The sequence below is a fragment of the Leptonotus elevatus genome, chromosome 5, assembly GCF_054856555.1.
Source record: "Leptonotus elevatus isolate MCC_2025b chromosome 5, RoL_Lele_1.0, whole genome shotgun sequence".
Lineage (NCBI taxonomy): Eukaryota > Metazoa > Chordata > Actinopteri > Syngnathiformes > Syngnathidae > Leptonotus > Leptonotus elevatus.
Genome location: NC_141243.1, coordinates 26,086,785 through 26,108,613, shown reverse-complemented (window position 1 = coordinate 26,108,613; position 21,829 = coordinate 26,086,785). Strand labels below are relative to the sequence as shown.

Sequence of the window (21,829 nt, the reverse complement as noted above, 5' to 3'; positions counted from 1 at the left end):
AGCAGGCGACGTAGCCGACACACATCTAATCTGCTGTCCACCAATCCGGTGAGTCGAACCCGTTCCAGAGGCTTGACACTTGAGCTCATTCAGCTATTGCATGCTCCGCAGTTGTGCCCCTGTGCGAAGTACACACGCCGTTCTAATCCACTGAGAGAAACTGGCCCATCATGCTGGGCCAGGCATTCGCCAGTGTACGAATGGCACAGTCATCCAAGAGGGTGAGTGGAAAAAAGCAAGACCCCGTGCCCAGGCTGAGGAAGGCATACTTACCTGGCAGGGGTGACACCATGATCAAGAATGTGGTTCACCCAGGGCGAGGTGCAGCCATTGCACTGGCGGCTGCATTGACCATTGCGAATTCTCCAAATGTGGGAATCTCGACTGCATAATTTCTGATAGTGGGGAACTGCGTTCGCGCTCTTCCCTGGCTTGTATGTCAATAATTAAGAGCGATAGTCTTGAAACCAATTAACACAAATGAGCAAGACTTGACTATGGTCTTCTGGCTTTCTTCACAAGTCTGGCCGGGACCGCAGCAGGCGCTTGGCCTTTCATCCTGCAGGAAGACTGCAAAAGTTGTTGGACTGCAGCTGCTTATGTGAAGGCTTGTGAATAAGGAATGGTTAAGTCAGCAGACAAGGTTTCCTCCGTCTCAGTGTCCATAAGAGCAACGCTGCTTGGTGTAACATAACCGACTGTGAGAGTAGGTAGACCGAGAAGCCTGTACTTGAGTCCGTCAGTTATCCTCTTCATCGCTTCTCGGCCTTTTGGCTAAGATCAAGTGTAGTATCTGTTCTTATCAGTTTAATATCTGATATGTCTCCTATGTGGAGACTTCATATTAAATTGCTTTTTTGAACAGGGAGATGGGATTCAGAGCTTGCTTTGCCCATTCCGCGCATCATCCTGGTATTGCAGTATTTCCAGGAGCGGTGCACCACCTCCGCTGGTCAACGAAAATGCAAATCTAGACAGAGAAAACGGGCTGTGGCAATACTCACGTGCGCACAAGTAGGTGTGGCGGAAGCAACCATGTCGTCAAATTGGGAAGCAGGCGACGTAGCTGACACACATCTACTCTGCTGTCCACCAACCCGGTGAGTCGAACCCGCTCCAGAGGCTTGACACTTGAGCTCATTCAGCTATTGCATGCTCCGCAGTTGTGCCTGTGACCTCCTCTAACGCCCTGTGCGAAGTACACACGCCGTTCTAATCCACTGAGAGAAACTGGCCCATCATGCTGGGCCAGGCATTCGCCAGTGTACGAATGGCACAGTCATTCAAGAGGGTGAGTGGAAAAAAGCAAGACCCCGTGTCCAGGCTGAGGAAGGCATACTTACCTGGCAGGGGTGACACCATGATCAAGAATGTGGTTCACCCAGGGCGAGGTGAAGCCATTGCACTGGCGGCTGCATTGACCCTTGCGAATTCTCCAAATGTGGGAATCTCGACTGCATAATTTCTGATAGTGGGGAACTGCGTTCGCGCTCTTCCCTGGCTTGTATGTCAATAATTAAGAGCGATAGTCTTGAAACCAATTAACACAAATGAGCAAGACTTGACTATGGTCTTCTGGCTTTCTTCACAAGTCTGGCCGGGACCGCAGCAGGCGCTTGGTCTTTCATCCTGCAGGAAGACTGCAAAAGTTGTTGGACTGCAGCTGCTTATGTGAAGGCTTGTGAATAATGAATGGTTAAGTCAGCAGACAAGGTTTCCTCCGTCTCAGTGTCCATAAGAGCAGCGCTGCTTGGTGTAACATGACCGACTGTGAGAGTGGGTAGACCGAGAAGCCTGTACTTGAGTCCGTCAGTTATCCTCTTCATCGCTTCTCGGCCTTTTGGCTAAGACTGCGATCGCCTCTGTTGAGAGATAATTATATGCCTGTTGTGGCTGTGAATCTAACTCAATTGCAGGGGTATTGTTATTGTGTTGTTTAAACTTTGTGTTATAGGAGAACGACAAAGGTGAGTGTACTGTTTTTTTGTTCGTGAGAAGTTGTGACCAAGTGGTTGTCTCCGACATGTCGGCTACATATGCCGGCATGCGGAGGCACCACAGTGTTCGATTTATGTTTCGGGAAAGGGATGGTGGTGAGCCTCTGTGGATGTCCAGGCTGGACTTCTCCAGAAAGCTTGTCCAACAAACCCTGAAATTTAAAGCTGAGGATTTAAATTGTATTATAATTTTCCCTTTAGTAAGGGATTTGATGTGAGTTTCACCTCTGCTGTGAACCGTCGTGAATTTTGGACTCGTTTTGAAAATGTGAAAGCCCAGTTCTCTGTGTTCAATGTTGAAAAACTGACTGATAATGCTGCTAAAACAGTTATTGTCAGAATGTTTAATGAGACAGTGAATGCAGAAGACATTTGTTTTTGGCTGGGTAGATATTGCACGGTTAAAGGCCAGGCTGTGAAGGTGAGGGATGAGGACGGCATCTGGAACTGTGCCTGGCGGGTACCCATCCAACAATGGCAGGACCCCCAGGGCTTTCAGGGCCTGAAACATCTCCCACCAATGATAGTCTTGGGTGAAAACCGGGGCTACATACATTACCAGGGCCAGCCCAAGCTCTGCCGCAAGTGTGGTGAGCATGGACACCTGGCGGAAGCGTGTGAGAAAACAATTTGTAGGAAATGTAGAGTAATTGGGCATACTTTTGAAGAATGTACCAATGGCAGAAAGTGCAATCTTTGTGGGGAAACTAACCACCTCTACAGAAATTGTCCAAAATCATTTGCCAACAAACTGAAGGCTGGAAAAGAAATGGCACAAGGAAATGGAAATGAAGCTGACAAACAAATTGAATGTCACAAAGAAAATTCAAATTTCCCTCCAAATCCTGTCATTGGTGGAGAGGGGACAGGTGAGGAGGGGCAAGGGGAGGAGAGCAGGCCGGCCCCACCAATCGAGAGCTCAGAGGAAAGTGAGATGCTGCAAGAAATGCCCACAAGCGAGTCAAGCGAAGTCAGTCCACATGAGGCTGACAGTGAAGACACCCAGATCACTTGTGCTCAAAATAATAAAAGGCTTGCATCTCAACGGTCCTCTGAGTCTCCCCTGTCCACGGAGAAGAGGGGAAGGCCCGGGAGCCCAGATAGCGAGGTGGGGGAGACCAGGGTCTTCCCCTCGGATTCACCAAATGAACTCTCCTTTTTAAACATAGTACTGCAATCAACGCCAAAAAGCAGAAACACTATGAATTTAAGGTTGCGTGAGCGATCACCACCTCAAGTGCCCCTGACAGACGACCAGTGTTTTAGCTCTGCCCCTTTTGCTGAGGTAAAGGAAGAAATACGCTCTCGAGAAATACTTTAGCGACTGCCTTGCTTTTTTTCAAATAATGTTCTCTTAAAATTTTGTAACCCCATCTGTGTTTTTATTTTTTTATTTTTAATCATACCTATGACCCTCACCTTCTCAACTATTAACGTTAGAAGCGTGAAGTCAAAGATTAGAGCTCAGAGCGTTTTAACATTTCTAAAAACTTTTAAATCTGATCTGTTTTTAATCCAAGAATGTGGCATACCCTTTTTAAGAAATTACAAACAGTGGGAGGAAATGTGGCCACATCCATCACTATGGAGTGGCTCAAACGAAAATAGAAATGATGGAGTGGCCATTTTAATAAATAATCCTCAGATTGTTTTAAAGGGGAGCACAGTGGTGAGAGACGGACGAGCACTGTTAGCACATTTAACTTTTACAGAACGGGACTTTAGCCTTTTAAATATTTATGGTTCTAATGAAAAGCATGACAGGTATGATATTTTAGAGAATTTGCAGTCCCACATGCTAGGTCATAATCCACTAATTATTGGAGGTGATTTTAATTGTGTTTTAAATAGGAAGGATAGGAAGGGAGCTGGGGAGGATTTTAAAATTGACAAAACATCGGTTTTATTGCAAGACATGTGCCGCGTATTCAAATTAGAGGACTGCTTTAAAAACCATGCATCCAAGAGAGGAGGGCTTCACCTGGTTTAGTGGTGACGGCACCAGAGCCTCTCGCATAGATTACGTATTTACACGGGGTTGGACACAGATTGATGCTAGATTAACTCCTGTTTTTTTCTCAGATCACTTAATACTGTCTTGCACCCTTTCACTTTCTTCTGGCGTGACTATTGGAAGAGGTCTGTGGAAATTGAACTGCTCCCTGCTCGAGGACGAGACTTTGGTCTCTCAGTACAGGGAGCGGTACAAGGACTGGCAGACCCTTCAAGACCTTTACAAATCACGGGCACAATGGTGGGAAATGATGAAGGTAAGGACTCAGACTTTTTTTAAAAAAGCAGGAAGAGAGAAGAAAATCAAGGAAATGAAATGTATGCTGGGAATGCAAAAGAGACTGCAAAGGTATTTTAATCTGACACAAGAGGGGATCAATTTTAATGATGAAATTAAAGAGATCAAAAAAGAAATGAAAGCAATGGCAGATATTCAGAGCAAAGGGTTTTTATTAAGGAGCAGAGAGAAGGAAATAGAAGAAGGTGAAAAATGCACAAGGTACTTCTTTAAAAAAATTATGAGCAAGGGTGGGGGCATTTTTAAACTAAAAAAAGAAAACGGGACTATTACAGAAACAAATAATGAAATAATTGAAGCAGTGGAAACTTACTATCAAAAACTGTATGAGCGTAAAGATACCCAAGAGGAGATAATGGTAGAGGTTTTAAACTTCATTGAAAAAACAGTGACTGACAATGGGCCTTTAACACAGGATTTTACACCTGAAGAACTAAATACATGTGTAAAACAATTGAAGAAGGCAAAATCTCCGGGCGAGGATGGCCTCTGCTCGGAATTTTACCTGACTTTTTGGGACATTTTAGCACCAGACTTACTCACTGTTTTTAATGAACTGGACAAAACAAACCGACTACCAGACAGTTTTAGAAAAGGGATAGTCACTTTACTGCATAAGAAGGGAGACAAAACAGACCTGAACAACTGGCGTCCAATTACACTTTTAAATGTTGATTGCAAACTTTTTAGCAAACTTTTAGCTATGCGTATGTCTGTGTTTTTACAGGATTTGATCTACCCGGACTAAACCTGTGCCATCGCGGGGAGGAAGATCACAGACAGCCTTATGCTGATTCGTGATACCATCTGTTATGCGAGAGACAGAAATATGCGGCTAGTAGTCCTAAATTTAGACTTTGAGAAGGCTTTTGATCGGATCTCGCACCAGTACCTTTTTAGGCTACTGCAAAAATGGGGTTTCCCGGGAAGGTATCTAGAGTGGGTGGGCCTGCTGTATCGAGATATTACCAGCAAATTTGTGGTCAACGGGAACTTGACAAAAGCAGTGCAAATTAACTGCGGCGTCCGTCAGGGCTGTCCCTTATCTGCCCTCCTCTATGTTCTATGCATAGAACCGTTGGCACAGATTTTGAGAAGGGACAAAATGATCGAGGGGGTGAGTATTCCAGGGGGCGGGGGACTCACAACAAAGTGTGTTTTATATATGGACGATATTAACATCCTGTGTTCTGACATTTTATCCGTGACAAGGACCCTGGACTTGACTGACTGGTATGGAAGAGCGTCTGGCTCTAAACTCAACAGAGACAAGACCCAAGCACAGTTTTACGGACCGTGGACCGCGACACAGAAGACAGGACTGCCCCTGACGGAGATACAAACGGACCAGAAAATACTTGGGATTAAATTCAGTAAGGGAGGGGGAGGGGATACAAACTGGGGCGACGTGGTAGGGAAAGTGAGAAAAAAACTTGGCTTTTGGAGACTGAGAGAGTTGACTTTAGAGGGGAAGATTTTAATAATAAAAGCAGTAATTTTACCCTTGCTTTTATTAATCGGTTCAGTTTTTATCCCAAAAAGAAATGTGCTTTTAGATTTGGACCGTGCAATTTTTTACTTTATCTGGGGTTCTAAATGGGAAAGACTGAGGAGGGACACGATGAAAAAAACAAAAGAGAAGGGTGGAAAAGGCGTGCCGGACCTCCAGCTCTTTTTGGGCAGCAGATATGTGGCCCTCCATCTGCAAAATGCTCTGGGACCATCCAGCAATCCCAAAAGTCAAGCAATGACACGATTCTGGATGGGATCGTACCTCCGTAAATTAAAACTAATACCCAGCGATCAAAGACTTCCGGTGTCTTTTAATTTACCACCAGCACATTCTTTTATCCCAAAATTTTTAAGAAATTTTAAATTGGAAAATGAAGATTGTCACATTTTGAAAAATCACAAGTCTCTCATCTCTATTGTGCAGGAGCGGCAAACAGCGAGTCAAGTGCGCGGGCTTGCATTCGGCAAGCCCACAACGGTTTGGCGCAACGCCAACCATCCTGCCCTCCCAAACAGACTTCGGGACCTGTCGTGGATGGTGGCCCACGAGATTCTCCCAGTTAGGGCCGTTATGCACTCCCGAGGAATGTCAGCGCACTCAACCTGCCCCCGACCTGGTTGTGGCGCCCAGGAGTCGGTGAGGCACCTCCTCTGGGAGTGCAGTGCTGCCGTAGACCTGTGGGCAACAGCCGGCCACCTGAGAAAATTCCCGGACTTGCCAGCAAGGGAGGTCCTAAATGCACAATACGTGCTCTATGGGGTGAGCCAAGCCAAGTGTTCCCGAGAGGAGTTTGCGAAAGACTGGCTCACTCTTGCCGCCATCAAAGACGCCATGTGGACCTCCAGAAACTTGCTGGTAAGGAGGCACAGGCAGACTACCCCCGTGGCTGTGCTCCGAATGGCTGCAGAGACCATCAAAGCTGCACGCGGCAGGCCAAGGACACAGCCACCAAGAAGCGTCGCCTGTGCCCGCCCGGAGGAGGGAACCGGAGCTACACTGTGAAGGTCTCGGCAGCGACGGCCTGGCTCTCCAGGAGGGAAGGAGCAAAAAGGGCTACCCGGCAGGTCCTGGACAAGCGCTTTTTGAGAGGGTGGGATGAAGTCCCAATTAGTAATGCAGTGCTACGCTCCTGCACAATAGATATGAATGTTCTTTCATTTTTCATTTTTTATTTTGTTTTTATTTTTACATGTCATATTTGAGACAAAATGAATGCTCCATATTGGAGAAATGTGATTTGTAATTGATTGAAAAGTGACAATAAAAACATGAAAAAGAAAAAATCTGTTCTTATCAGTTTAATATCTGATATGTCTCCTATCTGGAGACTTCATATTAAATTGCTTTTTTGAACAGGGAGATGGGATTCAGAGCTTGCTTTGCCCATTCCGCGCATCATCCTGGTATTGCAGTATTTCCAGGAGCGGTGCACCACCTCCGCTGGTCAACGAAAATGCAAATCTAGACAGAGAAAACGGGCTGTGGCAATACTCACGTGCGCACAAGTAGGTGTGGCGGAAGCAACCATGTCGTCAAATTGGGAAGCAGGCGACGTAGCTGACACACATCTACTCTGCTGTCCACCAACCCGGTGAGTCGAACCCGTTCCAGAGGCTTGACACTTGAGCTCATTCAGCTATTGCATGCTCCGCAGTTGTGCCTGTGACCTCCTCTAACGCCCTGTGCGAAGTACACACGCCGTTCTAATCCACTGAGAGAAACTGGCCCATCATGCTGGGCCAGGCATTCGCCAGTGTACGAATGGCACAGTCATTCAAGAGGGTGAGTGGAAAAAAGCAAGACCCCGTGTCCAGGCTGAGGAAGGCATACTTACCTGGCAGGGGTGACACCATGATCAAGAATGTGGTTCACCCAGGGCGAGGTGAAGCCATTGCACTGGCGGCTGCATTGACCCTTGCGAATTCTCCAAATGTGGGAGTCTCGACTGCATAATTTCTGATAGTGGGGAACTGCGTTCGCGCTCTTCCCTGGCTTGTATGTCAATAATTAAGAGCGATAGTCTTGAAACCAATTAACACAAATGAGCAAGACTTGACTATGGTCTTCTGGCTTTCTTCACAAGTCTGGCCGGGACCGCAGCAGGCGCTTGGTCTTTCATCCTGCAGGAAGACTGCAAAAGTTGTTGGACTGCAGCTGCTTATGTGAAGGCTTGTGAATAATGAATGGTTAAGTCAGCAGACAAGGTTTCCTCCGTCTCAGTGTCCATAAGAGCAGCGCTGCTTGGTGTAACATGACCGACTGTGAGAGTTGGTAGACCGAGAAGCCTGTACTTGAGTCCGTCAGTTATCCTCTTCATCGCTTCTCGGCCTTTTGGCTAAGACTGCGATCGCCTCTGTTGAGAGATAATTCTATGCCTGTTGTGGCTGTGAATCTAACTCAATTGCAGGGGTATTGTTATTGTGTTGTTTAAACTATGTGTTATAGGAGAACGACAAAGGTGAGTGTACTGTTTTTTTGTTGGTGAGAAGTTGTGACCAAGTGGTTGTCTCCGACATGTCGGCTACATATGCCGGCATGCGGAGGCACCACAGTGTTCGATTTATGTTTCGGGAAAGGGATGGTGGTGAGCCTCTTTGGATGTCCAGGCTGGACTTCTCCAGAAAGCTTGTCCAACAAACCCTGAAATTTAAAGCTGAGGATTTAAATTGTATTATAACTTTGCCCTTTAGTAAGGGATTTGATGTGAGTTTCACCTCTGCTGTGAACCTTCGTGAATTTTGGACTCGTTTTGAAAATGTGAAAGCCCAGTTCTCTGTGTTCAATGTTGAAAAACTGACTGATAATGCTGCTAAAACAGTTATTGTCAGAATGTTTAATGAGACAGTGAATGCAGAAGACATTTGTTTTTGGCTGGGTAGATATTGCACGGTTAAAGGCCAGGCTGTGAAGGTGAGGGATGAAGACGGCATCTGGAACTGTGCCTGGCGGGTACCCATCCAACAAAGGCAGGACCCCCAGGGCTTTCAGGGCCTGAAACATCTCCCACCAATGATAGTCTTGGGTGAAAACCGGGGCTACATACATTACCAGGGCCAGCCCAAGCTCTGCCGCAAGTGTGGTGAGCATGGACACCTGGCGGAAGCGTGTGAGAAAACAATTTGTAGGAAATGTAGAGTAATTGGGCCTACTTTTGAAGAATGTACCAATGGCAGAAAGTGCAATCTTTGTGGGGAAACTAACCATCTCTACAGAAATTGTCCAAAATCATTTGCCAACAAACTGAAGGCTGGAAAAGAAATGGCACAAGGAAATGGAAATGAAGCTGACAAACAAATTGAATGTCCCAAAGAAAATTCAAATTTCCCTCCAAATCCTGTCATTGGTGGAGAGGGGACAGGTGAGGAGGGGCAAGGGGAGGCGAGCAGGCCGGCCCCACCAATCGAGAGCTCAGAGGAAAGTGAGATGCTGCAAGAAATGCCCACAAGCGAGTCAAGTGAAGTCAGTCCACATGAGGCTGACAGTGAAGACACCCAGATCACTTGTGCTCAAAATAATAAAAGGCTTGCATCTCAACGGTCCTCTGAGTCTCCCCTGTCCACGGAGAAGAGGGGAAGGCCCGGGAGCCCAGATAGCGAGGTGGGGGAGACCAGGGTCTTCCCCTCAGATTCACCAAATGAACTCTCCTTTTTAAACATAGTACTGCAATCAACGCCAAAAAGCAGAAACACTATGAATTTAAGGTTGCGTGAGCGATCACCACCTCAAGTGCCCCTGACAGACGACCAGTGTTTTAGCTCTGCCCCTTTTGCTGAGGTAAAGGAAGAAATACGCTCTCGAGAAATACCTTAGCGACTGCCTTGCTTTTTTTAAAATAATGTTCTCTTAAAATTTTGTAACCCCATCTGTGTTTTTATTTTTTTATTTTTAATCATACCTATGACCCTCACCTTCTCAACTATTAACGTTAGAAGCGTGAAGTCAAAGATTAGAGCTCAGAGCGTTTTAACATTTCTAAAAACTTTTAAATCTGATCTGTTTTTAATCCAAGAATGTGGCATACCCTTTTTAAGAAATTACAAACAGTGGGAGGAAATGTGGCCACATCCATCACTATGGAGTGGCTCAAACGAAAATAGAAATGTTGGAGTGGCCATTTTAATAAATAATCCTCAGATTGTTTTAAAGGGGAGCACAGTGGTGAGAGACGGACGAGCACTGTTAGCACATTTAACTTTTACAGAACGGGACTTTAGCCTTTTAAATATTTATGGTTCTAATGAAAAGCATGACAGGTATGATATTTTAGAGAATTTGCAGTCCCACATGCTAGGTCATAATCCACTAATTATTGGAGGTGATTTTAATTGTGTTTTAAATAGGAAGGATAGGAAGGGAGCTGGGGAGGATTTTAAAATTGACAAAACATCGGTTTTATTGCAAGACATGTGCCGCGTATTCAAATTAGAGGACTGCTTTAAAAACCATGCATCCAAGAGAGGAGGGCTTCACCTGGTTTAGTGGTGACGGCACCAGAGCCTCTCGCATAGATTACATATTTTCACGGGGTTGGACACAGATTGATGCTAGATTAACTCCTGTTTTTTTCTCAGATCACCTAATACTGTCTTGCACCCTTTCACTTTCTTCTGGCGTGACTATTGGAAGAGGTCTGTGGAAATTGAACTGCTCCCTGCTCGAGGACGAGACTTTGGTCTCTCAGTACAGGGAGCGGTACAAGGACTGGCAGACCCTTCAAGACCTTTACAAATCACGGGCACAATGGTGGGAAATGATGAAGGTAAGGACTCAGACTTTTTTTAAAAAAGCAGGAAGAGAGAAGAAAATCAAGGAAATGAAATGTATGCTGGGAATGCAAAAGAGACTGCAAAGGTATTTTAATCTGACACAAGAGGGGATAAATTTTAATGATGAAATTAAAGAGATCAAAAAAGAAATGAAAGCAATGGCAGATATTCAGAGCAAAGGGTTTTTATTAAGGAGCAGAGAGAAGGAAATAGAAGAAGGTGAAAAATGCACAAGGTACTTCTTTAAAAAAATTATGAGCAAGGGTGGGGGCATTTTTAAACTAAAAAAAGAAAACGGGACTATTACAGAAACAAATAATGAAATAATTGAAGCAGTGGAAACTTACTATCAAAAACTGTATGAGCGTAAAGATACCCAAGAGGAGATAATGGTAGAGGTTTTAAACTTCATTGAAAAAACAGTGACTGACAATGGGCCTTTAACACAGGATTTTACACCTGAAGAACTAAATACATGTGTAAAACAATTGAAGAAGGCAAAATCTCCGGGCGAGGATGGCCTCTGCTCGGAATTTTACCTGACTTTTTGGGACATTTTAGCACCAGACTTACTCACTGTTTTTAATGAACTGGACAAAACAAACCGACTACCAGACAGTTTTAGAAAAGGGATAGTCACTTTACTGCATAAGAAGGGAGACAAAACAGACCTGAACAACTGGCGTCCAATTACACTTTTAAATGTTGATTGCAAACTTTTTAGCAAACTTTTAGCTATGCGTATGTCTGTGTTTTTACAGGATTTGATCGACCCGGACCAAACCTGTGCCATCGCGGGGAGGAAGATCACGGACAGCCTTATGCTGATTCGTGATACCATCTGTTATGCGAGAGACAGAAATATGCGGCTAGTAGTCCTAAATTTAGACTTTGAGAAGGCTTTTGATCGGATCTCGCACCAGTACCTTTTTAGGCTACTGCAAAAATGGGGTTTCCCGGGAAGGTATCTAGAGTGGGTGGGCCTGCTGTATCGAGATATTACCAGCAAATTTGTGGTCAACGGGAACTTGACAAAAGCAGTGCAAATTAACTGCGGCGTCCGTCAGGGCTGTCCCTTATCTGCCCTCCTCTATGTTCTATGCATAGAACCGTTGGCACAGATTTTGAGAAGGGACAAAATGATCGAGGGGGTGAGTATTCCAGGGGGCGGGGGACTCACAACAAAGTGTGTTTTATATATGGACGATATTAACATCCTGTGTTCTGACATTTTATCCGTGACAAGGACCCTGGACTTGACTGACTGGTATGGAAGAGCGTCTGGCTCTAAACTCAACAGAGACAAGACCCAAGCACAGTTTTACGGACCATGGACCGCGACACAGAAGACAGGACTGCCCCTGACGGAGATACAAACGGACCAGAAAATACTTGGGATTAAATTCAGTAAGGGAGGGGGAGGGGATACAAACTGGGGCGACGTGGTAGGGAAAGTGAGAAAAAAACTTGGCTTTTGGAGACTGAGAGAGTTGACTTTAGAGGGGAAGATTTTAATAATAAAAGCAGTAATTTTACCCTTGCTTTTATTAATCAGTTCAGTTTTTATCCCAAAAAGAAATGTGCTTTTAGATTTGGACCGTGCAATTTTTTACTTTATCTGGGGTTCTAAATGGGAAAGACTGAGGAGGGACACGATGAAAAAAACAAAAGAGAAGGGTGGAAAAGGCGTGCCGGACCTCCAGCTCTTTTTGGGCAGCAGATATGTGGCCCTCCATCTGCAAAATGCTCTGGGACCATCCAGCAATCCCAAAAGTCAAGCAATGACACGATTCTGGATGGGATCGTACCTCCGTAAATTAAAACTAATACCCAGCGATCAAAGACTTCCGGTGTCTTTTAATTTACCACCAGCACATTCTTTTATCCCAAAATTTTTAAGAAATTTTAAATTGGAAAATGAAGATTGTCACATTTTGAAAAATCACAAGTCTCTCATCTCTATTGTGCAGGAGCGGCAAACAGCGAGTCAAGTGCGCGGGCTTGCATTCGGCAAGCCCACAACGGTTTGGCGCAACGCCAACCATCCTGCCCTCCCAAACAGACTTCGGGACCTGTCGTGGATGGTGGCCAACGAGATTCTCCCAGTCAGGGCCGTTATGCACTCCCGAGGAATGTCAGCGCACTCAACCTGCCCCCGACCTGGTTGTGGCGCCCAGGAGTCGGTGAGGCACCTCCTCTGGGAGTGCAGTGCTGCCGTAGACCTGTGGGCAACAGCCGGCCACCTGAGAAAATTCCCGGACTTGCCAGCAAGGGAGGTCCTAAATGCACAATACGTGCTCTATGGGGTGAGCCAAGCCAAGTGTTCCCGAGAGGAGTTTGCGAAAGACTGGCTCACCCTTGCCGCCATCAAAGACGCCATGTGGACCTCCAGAAACTTGCTGGTAAGGAGGCACAGGCAGACCCCCCCCGTGGCTGTGCTCCGAATGGCTGCAGAGACCATCGAAGCTGCACGCGGCAGGCCAAGGACACAGCCACCAAGAAGCGTCGCCTGTGCCCGCCCGGAGGAGGGAACCGGAGCTACACGGTGAAGGTCTCGGCAGCGACGGCCTGGCTCTCCAGGAGGGAAGGAGCAAAAAGGGTGACCCGGCAGGTCCTGGACAAGCGCTTTTTGAGAGGGTGGGATGAAGTCCCACTTAGTAATGCAGTGCTACGCTCCTGCACAATAGATATGAATGTTTTTTCATTTTTTATTTTGTTTTTATTTTTACATGTCATATTTGAGACAAAATGAATGCTCCATATTGGAGAAATGTAAATTTGTAATTGATTGAAAAGTGACAATAAAAACATGAAAAAAAAATAAATAAATAAAAAATCTGTTCTTATCAGTTTAATATCTGATATGTCTCCTATCTGGAGACTTCATATTAAATTGCTTTTTTGAACAGGGAGATGGGATTCAGAGCTTGCTTTGCCCATTCCGCGCATCATCCTGGTATTGCAGTATTTCCAGGAGCGGTGCACCACCTCCGCTGGTCAACGAAAATGCTAATCTAGACAGAAAAAACGGGCTGTGGCAATACTCACGTGCGCACAAGTAGGTGTGGCGGAAGCAACCATGTCGTCAAATTGGGAAGCAGGCGACGTAGCCGACACACATCTAATCTGCTGTCCACCAATCCGGTGAGTCGAACCCGTTCCAGAGGCTTGACACTTGAGCTCATTCAGCTATTGCATGCTCCGCAGTTGTGCCCCTGTGCGAAGTACACACGCCGTTCTAATCCACTGAGAGAAACTGGCCCATCATGCTGGGCCAGGCATTCGCCAGTGTACGAATGGCACAGTCATCCAAGAGGGTGAGTGGAAAAAAGCAAGACCCCGTGCCCAGGCTGAGGAAGGCATACTTACCTGGCAGGGGTGACACCATGATCAAGAATGTGGTTCACCCAGGGCGAGGTGCAGCCATTGCACTGGCGGCTGCATTGACCATTGCGAATTCTCCAAATGTGGGAATCTCGACTGCATAATTTCTGATAGTGGGGAACTGCGTTCGCGCTCTTCCCTGGCTTGTATGTCAATAATTAAGAGCGATAGTCTTGAAACCAATTAACACAAATGAGCAAGACTTGACTATGGTCTTCTGGCTTTCTTCACAAGTCTGGCCGGGACCGCAGCAGGCGCTTGGCCTTTCATCCTGCAGGAAGACTGCAAAAGTTGTTGGACTGCAGCTGCTTATGTGAAGGCTTGTGAATAAGGAATGGTTAAGTCAGCAGACAAGGTTTCCTCCGTCTCAGTGTCCATAAGAGCAACGCTGCTTGGTGTAACATAACCGACTGTGAGAGTAGGTAGACCGAGAAGCCTGTACTTGAGTCCGTCAGTTATCCTCTTCATCGCTTCTCGGCCTTTTGGCTAAGATCAAGTGTAGTATCTGTTCTTATCAGTTTAATATCTGATATGTCTCCTATGTGGAGACTTCATATTAAATTGCTTTTTTGAACAGGGAGATGGGATTCAGAGCTTGCTTTGCCCATTCCGCGCATCATCCTGGTATTGCAGTATTTCCAGGAGCGGTGCACCACCTCCGCTGGTCAACGAAAATGCAAATCTAGACAGAGAAAACGGGCTGTGGCAATACTCACGTGCGCACAAGTAGGTGTGGCGGAAGCAACCATGTCGTCAAATTGGGAAGCAGGCGACGTAGCTGACACACATCTACTCTGCTGTCCACCAACCCGGTGAGTCGAACCCGCTCCAGAGGCTTGACACTTGAGCTCATTCAGCTATTGCATGCTCCGCAGTTGTGCCTGTGACCTCCTCTAACGCCCTGTGCGAAGTACACACGCCGTTCTAATCCACTGAGAGAAACTGGCCCATCATGCTGGGCCAGGCATTCGCCAGTGTACGAATGGCACAGTCATTCAAGAGGGTGAGTGGAAAAAAGCAAGACCCCGTGTCCAGGCTGAGGAAGGCATACTTACCTGGCAGGGGTGACACCATGATCAAGAATGTGGTTCACCCAGGGCGAGGTGAAGCCATTGCACTGGCGGCTGCATTGACCCTTGCGAATTCTCCAAATGTGGGAATCTCGACTGCATAATTTCTGATAGTGGGGAACTGCGTTCGCGCTCTTCCCTGGCTTGTATGTCAATAATTAAGAGCGATAGTCTTGAAACCAATTAACACAAATGAGCAAGACTTGACTATGGTCTTCTGGCTTTCTTCACAAGTCTGGCCGGGACCGCAGCAGGCGCTTGGTCTTTCATCCTGCAGGAAGACTGCAAAAGTTGTTGGACTGCAGCTGCTTATGTGAAGGCTTGTGAATAATGAATGGTTAAGTCAGCAGACAAGGTTTCCTCCGTCTCAGTGTCCATAAGAGCAGCGCTGCTTGGTGTAACATGACCGACTGTGAGAGTGGGTAGACCGAGAAGCCTGTACTTGAGTCCGTCAGTTATCCTCTTCATCGCTTCTCGGCCTTTTGGCTAAGACTGCGATCGCCTCTGTTGAGAGATAATTATATGCCTGTTGTGGCTGTGAATCTAACTCAATTGCAGGGGTATTGTTATTGTGTTGTTTAAACTTTGTGTTATAGGAGAACGACAAAGGTGAGTGTACTGTTTTTTTGTTCGTGAGAAGTTGTGACCAAGTGGTTGTCTCCGACATGTCGGCTACATATGCCGGCATGCGGAGGCACCACAGTGTTCGATTTATGTTTCGGGAAAGGGATGGTGGTGAGCCTCTGTGGATGTCCAGGCTGGACTTCTCCAGAAAGCTTGTCCAACAAACCCTGAAATTTAAAGCTGAGGATTTAAATTGTATTATAATTTTCCCTTTAGTAAGGGATTTGATGTGAGTTTCACCTCTGCTGTGAACCGTCGTGAATTTTGGACTCGTTTTGAAAATGTGAAAGCCCAGTTCTCTGTGTTCAATGTTGAAAAACTGACTGATAATGCTGCTAAAACAGTTATTGTCAGAATGTTTAATGAGACAGTGAATGCAGAAGACATTTGTTTTTGGCTGGGTAGATATTGCACGGTTAAAGGCCAGGCTGTGAAGGTGAGGGATGAGGACGGCATCTGGAACTGTGCCTGGCGGGTACCCATCCAACAATGGCAGGACCCCCAGGGCTTTCAGGGCCTGAAACATCTCCCACCAATGATAGTCTTGGGTGAAAACCGGGGCTACATACATTACCAGGGCCAGCCCAAGCTCTGCCGCAAGTGTGGTGAGCATGGACACCTGGCGGAAGCGTGTGAGAAAACAATTTGTAGGAAATGTAGAGTAATTGGGCATACTTTTGAAGAATGTACCAATGGCAGAAAGTGCAATCTTTGTGGGGAAACTAACCACCTCTACAGAAATTGTCCAAAATCATTTGCCAACAAACTGAAGGCTGGAAAAGAAATGGCACAAGGAAATGGAAATGAAGCTGACAAACAAATTGAATGTCACAAAGAAAATTCAAATTTCCCTCCAAATCCTGTCATTGGTGGAGAGGGGACAGGTGAGGAGGGGCAAGGGGAGGAGAGCAGGCCGGCCCCACCAATCGAGAGCTCAGAGGAAAGTGAGATGCTGCAAGAAATGCCCACAAGCGAGTCAAGCGAAGTCAGTCCACATGAGGCTGACAGTGAAGACACCCAGATCACTTGTGCTCAAAATAATAAAAGGCTTGCATCTCAACGGTCCTCTGAGTCTCCCCTGTCCACGGAGAAGAGGGGAAGGCCCGGGAGCCCAGATAGCGAGGTGGGGGAGACCAGGGTCTTCCCCTCGGATTCACCAAATGAACTCTCCTTTTTAAACATAGTACTGCAATCAACGCCAAAAAGCAGAAACACTATGAATTTAAGGTTGCGTGAGCGATCACCACCTCAAGTGCCCCTGACAGACGACCAGTGTTTTAGCTCTGCCCCTTTTGCTGAGGTAAAGGAAGAAATACGCTCTCGAGAAATACTTTAGCGACTGCCTTGCTTTTTTTCAAATAATGTTCTCTTAAAATTTTGTAACCCCATCTGTGTTTTTATTTTTTTATTTTTAATCATACCTATGACCCTCACCTTCTCAACTATTAACGTTAGAAGCGTGAAGTCAAAGATTAGAGCTCAGAGCGTTTTAACATTTCTAAAAACTTTTAAATCTGATCTGTTTTTAATCCAAGAATGTGGCATACCCTTTTTAAGAAATTACAAACAGTGGGAGGAAATGTGGCCACATCCATCACTATGGAGTGGCTCAAACGAAAATAGAAATGATGGAGTGGCCATTTTAATAAATAATCCTCAGATTGTTTTAAAGGGGAGCACAGTGGTGAGAGACGGACGAGCACTGTTAGCACATTTAACTTTTACAGAACGGGACTTTAGCCTTTTAAATATTTATGGTTCTAATGAAAAGCATGACAGGTATGATATTTTAGAGAATTTGCAGTCCCACATGCTAGGTCATAATCCACTAATTATTGGAGGTGATTTTAATTGTGTTTTAAATAGGAAGGATAGGAAGGGAGCTGGGGAGGATTTTAAAATTGACAAAACATCGGTTTTATTGCAAGACATGTGCCGCGTATTCAAATTAGAGGACTGCTTTAAAAACCATGCATCCAAGAGAGGAGGGCTTCACCTGGTTTAGTGGTGACGGCACCAGAGCCTCTCGCATAGATTACGTATTTACACGGGGTTGGACACAGATTGATGCTAGATTAACTCCTGTTTTTTTCTCAGATCACTTAATACTGTCTTGCACCCTTTCACTTTCTTCTGGCGTGACTATTGGAAGAGGTCTGTGGAAATTGAACTGCTCCCTGCTCGAGGACGAGACTTTGGTCTCTCAGTACAGGGAGCGGTACAAGGACTGGCAGACCCTTCAAGACCTTTACAAATCACGGGCACAATGGTGGGAAATGATGAAGGTAAGGACTCAGACTTTTTTTAAAAAAGCAGGAAGAGAGAAGAAAATCAAGGAAATGAAATGTATGCTGGGAATGCAAAAGAGACTGCAAAGGTATTTTAATCTGACACAAGAGGGGATCAATTTTAATGATGAAATTAAAGAGATCAAAAAAGAAATGAAAGCAATGGCAGATATTCAGAGCAAAGGGTTTTTATTAAGGAGCAGAGAGAAGGAAATAGAAGAAGGTGAAAAATGCACAAGGTACTTCTTTAAAAAAATTATGAGCAAGGGTGGGGGCATTTTTAAACTAAAAAAAGAAAACGGGACTATTACAGAAACAAATAATGAAATAATTGAAGCAGTGGAAACTTACTATCAAAAACTGTATGAGCGTAAAGATACCCAAGAGGAGATAATGGTAGAGGTTTTAAACTTCATTGAAAAAACAGTGACTGACAATGGGCCTTTAACACAGGATTTTACACCTGAAGAACTAAATACATGTGTAAAACAATTGAAGAAGGCAAAATCTCCGGGCGAGGATGGCCTCTGCTCGGAATTTTACCTGACTTTTTGGGACATTTTAGCACCAGACTTACTCACTGTTTTTAATGAACTGGACAAAACAAACCGACTACCAGACAGTTTTAGAAAAGGGATAGTCACTTTACTGCATAAGAAGGGAGACAAAACAGACCTGAACAACTGGCGTCCAATTACACTTTTAAATGTTGATTGCAAACTTTTTAGCAAACTTTTAGCTATGCGTATGTCTGTGTTTTTACAGGATTTGATCTACCCGGACTAAACCTGTGCCATCGCGGGGAGGAAGATCACAGACAGCCTTATGCTGATTCGTGATACCATCTGTTATGCGAGAGACAGAAATATGCGGCTAGTAGTCCTAAATTTAGACTTTGAGAAGGCTTTTGATCGGATCTCGCACCAGTACCTTTTTAGGCTACTGCAAAAATGGGGTTTCCCGGGAAGGTATCTAGAGTGGGTGGGCCTGCTGTATCGAGATATTACCAGCAAATTTGTGGTCAACGGGAACTTGACAAAAGCAGTGCAAATTAACTGCGGCGTCCGTCAGGGCTGTCCCTTATCTGCCCTCCTCTATGTTCTATGCATAGAACCGTTGGCACAGATTTTGAGAAGGGACAAAATGATCGAGGGGGTGAGTATTCCAGGGGGCGGGGGACTCACAACAAAGTGTGTTTTATATATGGACGATATTAACATCCTGTGTTCTGACATTTTATCCGTGACAAGGACCCTGGACTTGACTGACTGGTATGGAAGAGCGTCTGGCTCTAAACTCAACAGAGACAAGACCCAAGCACAGTTTTACGGACCGTGGACCGCGACACAGAAGACAGGACTGCCCCTGACGGAGATACAAACGGACCAGAAAATACTTGGGATTAAATTCAGTAAGGGAGGGGGAGGGGATACAAACTGGGGCGACGTGGTAGGGAAAGTGAGAAAAAAACTTGGCTTTTGGAGACTGAGAGAGTTGACTTTAGAGGGGAAGATTTTAATAATAAAAGCAGTAATTTTACCCTTGCTTTTATTAATCGGTTCAGTTTTTATCCCAAAAAGAAATGTGCTTTTAGATTTGGACCGTGCAATTTTTTACTTTATCTGGGGTTCTAAATGGGAAAGACTGAGGAGGGACACGATGAAAAAAACAAAAGAGAAGGGTGGAAAAGGCGTGCCGGACCTCCAGCTCTTTTTGGGCAGCAGATATGTGGCCCTCCATCTGCAAAATGCTCTGGGACCATCCAGCAATCCCAAAAGTCAAGCAATGACACGATTCTGGATGGGATCGTACCTCCGTAAATTAAAACTAATACCCAGCGATCAAAGACTTCCGGTGTCTTTTAATTTACCACCAGCACATTCTTTTATCCCAAAATTTTTAAGAAATTTTAAATTGGAAAATGAAGATTGTCACATTTTGAAAAATCACAAGTCTCTCATCTCTATTGTGCAGGAGCGGCAAACAGCGAGTCAAGTGCGCGGGCTTGCATTCGGCAAGCCCACAACGGTTTGGCGCAACGCCAACCATCCTGCCCTCCCAAACAGACTTCGGGACCTGTCGTGGATGGTGGCCCACGAGATTCTCCCAGTTAGGGCCGTTATGCACTCCCGAGGAATGTCAGCGCACTCAACCTGCCCCCGACCTGGTTGTGGCGCCCAGGAGTCGGTGAGGCACCTCCTCTGGGAGTGCAGTGCTGCCGTAGACCTGTGGGCAACAGCCGGCCACCTGAGAAAATTCCCGGACTTGCCAGCAAGGGAGGTCCTAAATGCACAATACGTGCTCTATGGGGTGAGCCAAGCCAAGTGTTCCCGAGAGGAGTTTGCGAAAGACTGGCTCACTCTTGCCGCCATCAAAGACGCCATGTGGACCTCCAGAAACTTGCTGGTAAGGAGGCACAGGCAGACTACCCCCGTGGCTGTGCTCCGAATGGCTGCAGAGACCATCAAAGCTGCACGCGGCAGGCCAAGGACACAGCCACCAAGAAGCGTCGCCTGTGCCCGCCCGGAGGAGGGAACCGGAGCTACACTGTGAAGGTCTCGGCAGCGACGGCCTGGCTCTCCAGGAGGGAAGGAGCAAAAAGGGCTACCCGGCAGGTCCTGGACAAGCGCTTTTTGAGAGGGTGGGATGAAGTCCCAATTAGTAATGCAGTGCTACGCTCCTGCACAATAGATATGAATGTTCTTTCATTTTTCATTTTTTATTTTGTTTTTATTTTTACATGTCATATTTGAGACAAAATGAATGCTCCATATTGGAGAAATGTGATTTGTAATTGATTGAAAAGTGACAATAAAAACATGAAAAAGAAAAAATCTGTTCTTATCAGTTTAATATCTGATATGTCTCCTATCTGGAGACTTCATATTAAATTGCTTTTTTGAACAGGGAGATGGGATTCAGAGCTTGCTTTGCCCATTCCGCGCATCATCCTGGTATTGCAGTATTTCCAGGAGCGGTGCACCACCTCCGCTGGTCAACGAAAATGCAAATCTAGACAGAGAAAACGGGCTGTGGCAATACTCACGTGCGCACAAGTAGGTGTGGCGGAAGCAACCATGTCGTCAAATTGGGAAGCAGGCGACGTAGCTGACACACATCTACTCTGCTGTCCACCAACCCGGTGAGTCGAACCCGTTCCAGAGGCTTGACACTTGAGCTCATTCAGCTATTGCATGCTCCGCAGTTGTGCCTGTGACCTCCTCTAACGCCCTGTGCGAAGTACACACGCCGTTCTAATCCACTGAGAGAAACTGGCCCATCATGCTGGGCCAGGCATTCGCCAGTGTACGAATGGCACAGTCATTCAAGAGGGTGAGTGGAAAAAAGCAAGACCCCGTGTCCAGGCTGAGGAAGGCATACTTACCTGGCAGGGGTGACACCATGATCAAGAATGTGGTTCACCCAGGGCGAGGTGAAGCCATTGCACTGGCGGCTGCATTGACCCTTGCGAATTCTCCAAATGTGGGAGTCTCGACTGCATAATTTCTGATAGTGGGGAACTGCGTTCGCGCTCTTCCCTGGCTTGTATGTCAATAATTAAGAGCGATAGTCTTGAAACCAATTAACACAAATGAGCAAGACTTGACTATGGTCTTCTGGCTTTCTTCACAAGTCTGGCCGGGACCGCAGCAGGCGCTTGGTCTTTCATCCTGCAGGAAGACTGCAAAAGTTGTTGGACTGCAGCTGCTTATGTGAAGGCTTGTGAATAATGAATGGTTAAGTCAGCAGACAAGGTTTCCTCCGTCTCAGTGTCCATAAGAGCAGCGCTGCTTGGTGTAACATGACCGACTGTGAGAGTTGGTAGACCGAGAAGCCTGTACTTGAGTCCGTCAGTTATCCTCTTCATCGCTTCTC

At 45.9% G+C, this 21,829-nt stretch overlaps 11 non-coding genes across 11 annotated transcripts; all 11 read left to right on the top strand.

Moving 5' to 3' along the window:
• Window positions 1-265: 265 nt before the first annotated feature.
• Window positions 266-430, top strand: LOC147174626 (U1 spliceosomal RNA). The gene has a single exon (XR_015094981.1). It is a non-coding gene; the product is annotated as a U1 spliceosomal RNA (small nuclear RNA).
• A 324-nt stretch (window positions 431-754) lies between these two features.
• Window positions 755-946, top strand: LOC147174625 (U2 spliceosomal RNA). The gene has a single exon (XR_015095117.1). It is a non-coding gene; the product is annotated as a U2 spliceosomal RNA (small nuclear RNA).
• Window positions 947-1,335: 389 nt separating this feature from the next.
• On the top strand, window positions 1,336-1,500 carry LOC147174624 (U1 spliceosomal RNA). Its single transcript, XR_015094945.1, has one exon. It is a non-coding gene; the product is annotated as a U1 spliceosomal RNA (small nuclear RNA).
• A 5,563-nt stretch (window positions 1,501-7,063) lies between these two features.
• On the top strand, window positions 7,064-7,258 carry LOC147174623 (U2 spliceosomal RNA). Its single transcript, XR_015095234.1, has one exon. It is a non-coding gene; the product is annotated as a U2 spliceosomal RNA (small nuclear RNA).
• A 389-nt stretch (window positions 7,259-7,647) lies between these two features.
• LOC147174622 (U1 spliceosomal RNA) lies at window positions 7,648-7,812 on the top strand. The gene has a single exon (XR_015095020.1). It is a non-coding gene; the product is annotated as a U1 spliceosomal RNA (small nuclear RNA).
• A 5,579-nt stretch (window positions 7,813-13,391) lies between these two features.
• LOC147174621 (U2 spliceosomal RNA) lies at window positions 13,392-13,577 on the top strand. The gene has a single exon (XR_015095222.1). It is a non-coding gene; the product is annotated as a U2 spliceosomal RNA (small nuclear RNA).
• Window positions 13,578-13,948: 371 nt separating this feature from the next.
• On the top strand, window positions 13,949-14,113 carry LOC147174620 (U1 spliceosomal RNA). Its single transcript, XR_015094980.1, has one exon. It is a non-coding gene; the product is annotated as a U1 spliceosomal RNA (small nuclear RNA).
• A 324-nt stretch (window positions 14,114-14,437) lies between these two features.
• On the top strand, window positions 14,438-14,629 carry LOC147174619 (U2 spliceosomal RNA). The gene has a single exon (XR_015095116.1). It is a non-coding gene; the product is annotated as a U2 spliceosomal RNA (small nuclear RNA).
• Window positions 14,630-15,018: 389 nt separating this feature from the next.
• Window positions 15,019-15,183, top strand: LOC147174618 (U1 spliceosomal RNA). The gene has a single exon (XR_015094944.1). It is a non-coding gene; the product is annotated as a U1 spliceosomal RNA (small nuclear RNA).
• Window positions 15,184-20,746: 5,563 nt separating this feature from the next.
• LOC147174617 (U2 spliceosomal RNA) lies at window positions 20,747-20,941 on the top strand. The gene has a single exon (XR_015095233.1). It is a non-coding gene; the product is annotated as a U2 spliceosomal RNA (small nuclear RNA).
• A 389-nt stretch (window positions 20,942-21,330) lies between these two features.
• Window positions 21,331-21,495, top strand: LOC147174616 (U1 spliceosomal RNA). The gene has a single exon (XR_015095019.1). It is a non-coding gene; the product is annotated as a U1 spliceosomal RNA (small nuclear RNA).
• Window positions 21,496-21,829: the final 334 nt, after the last annotated feature.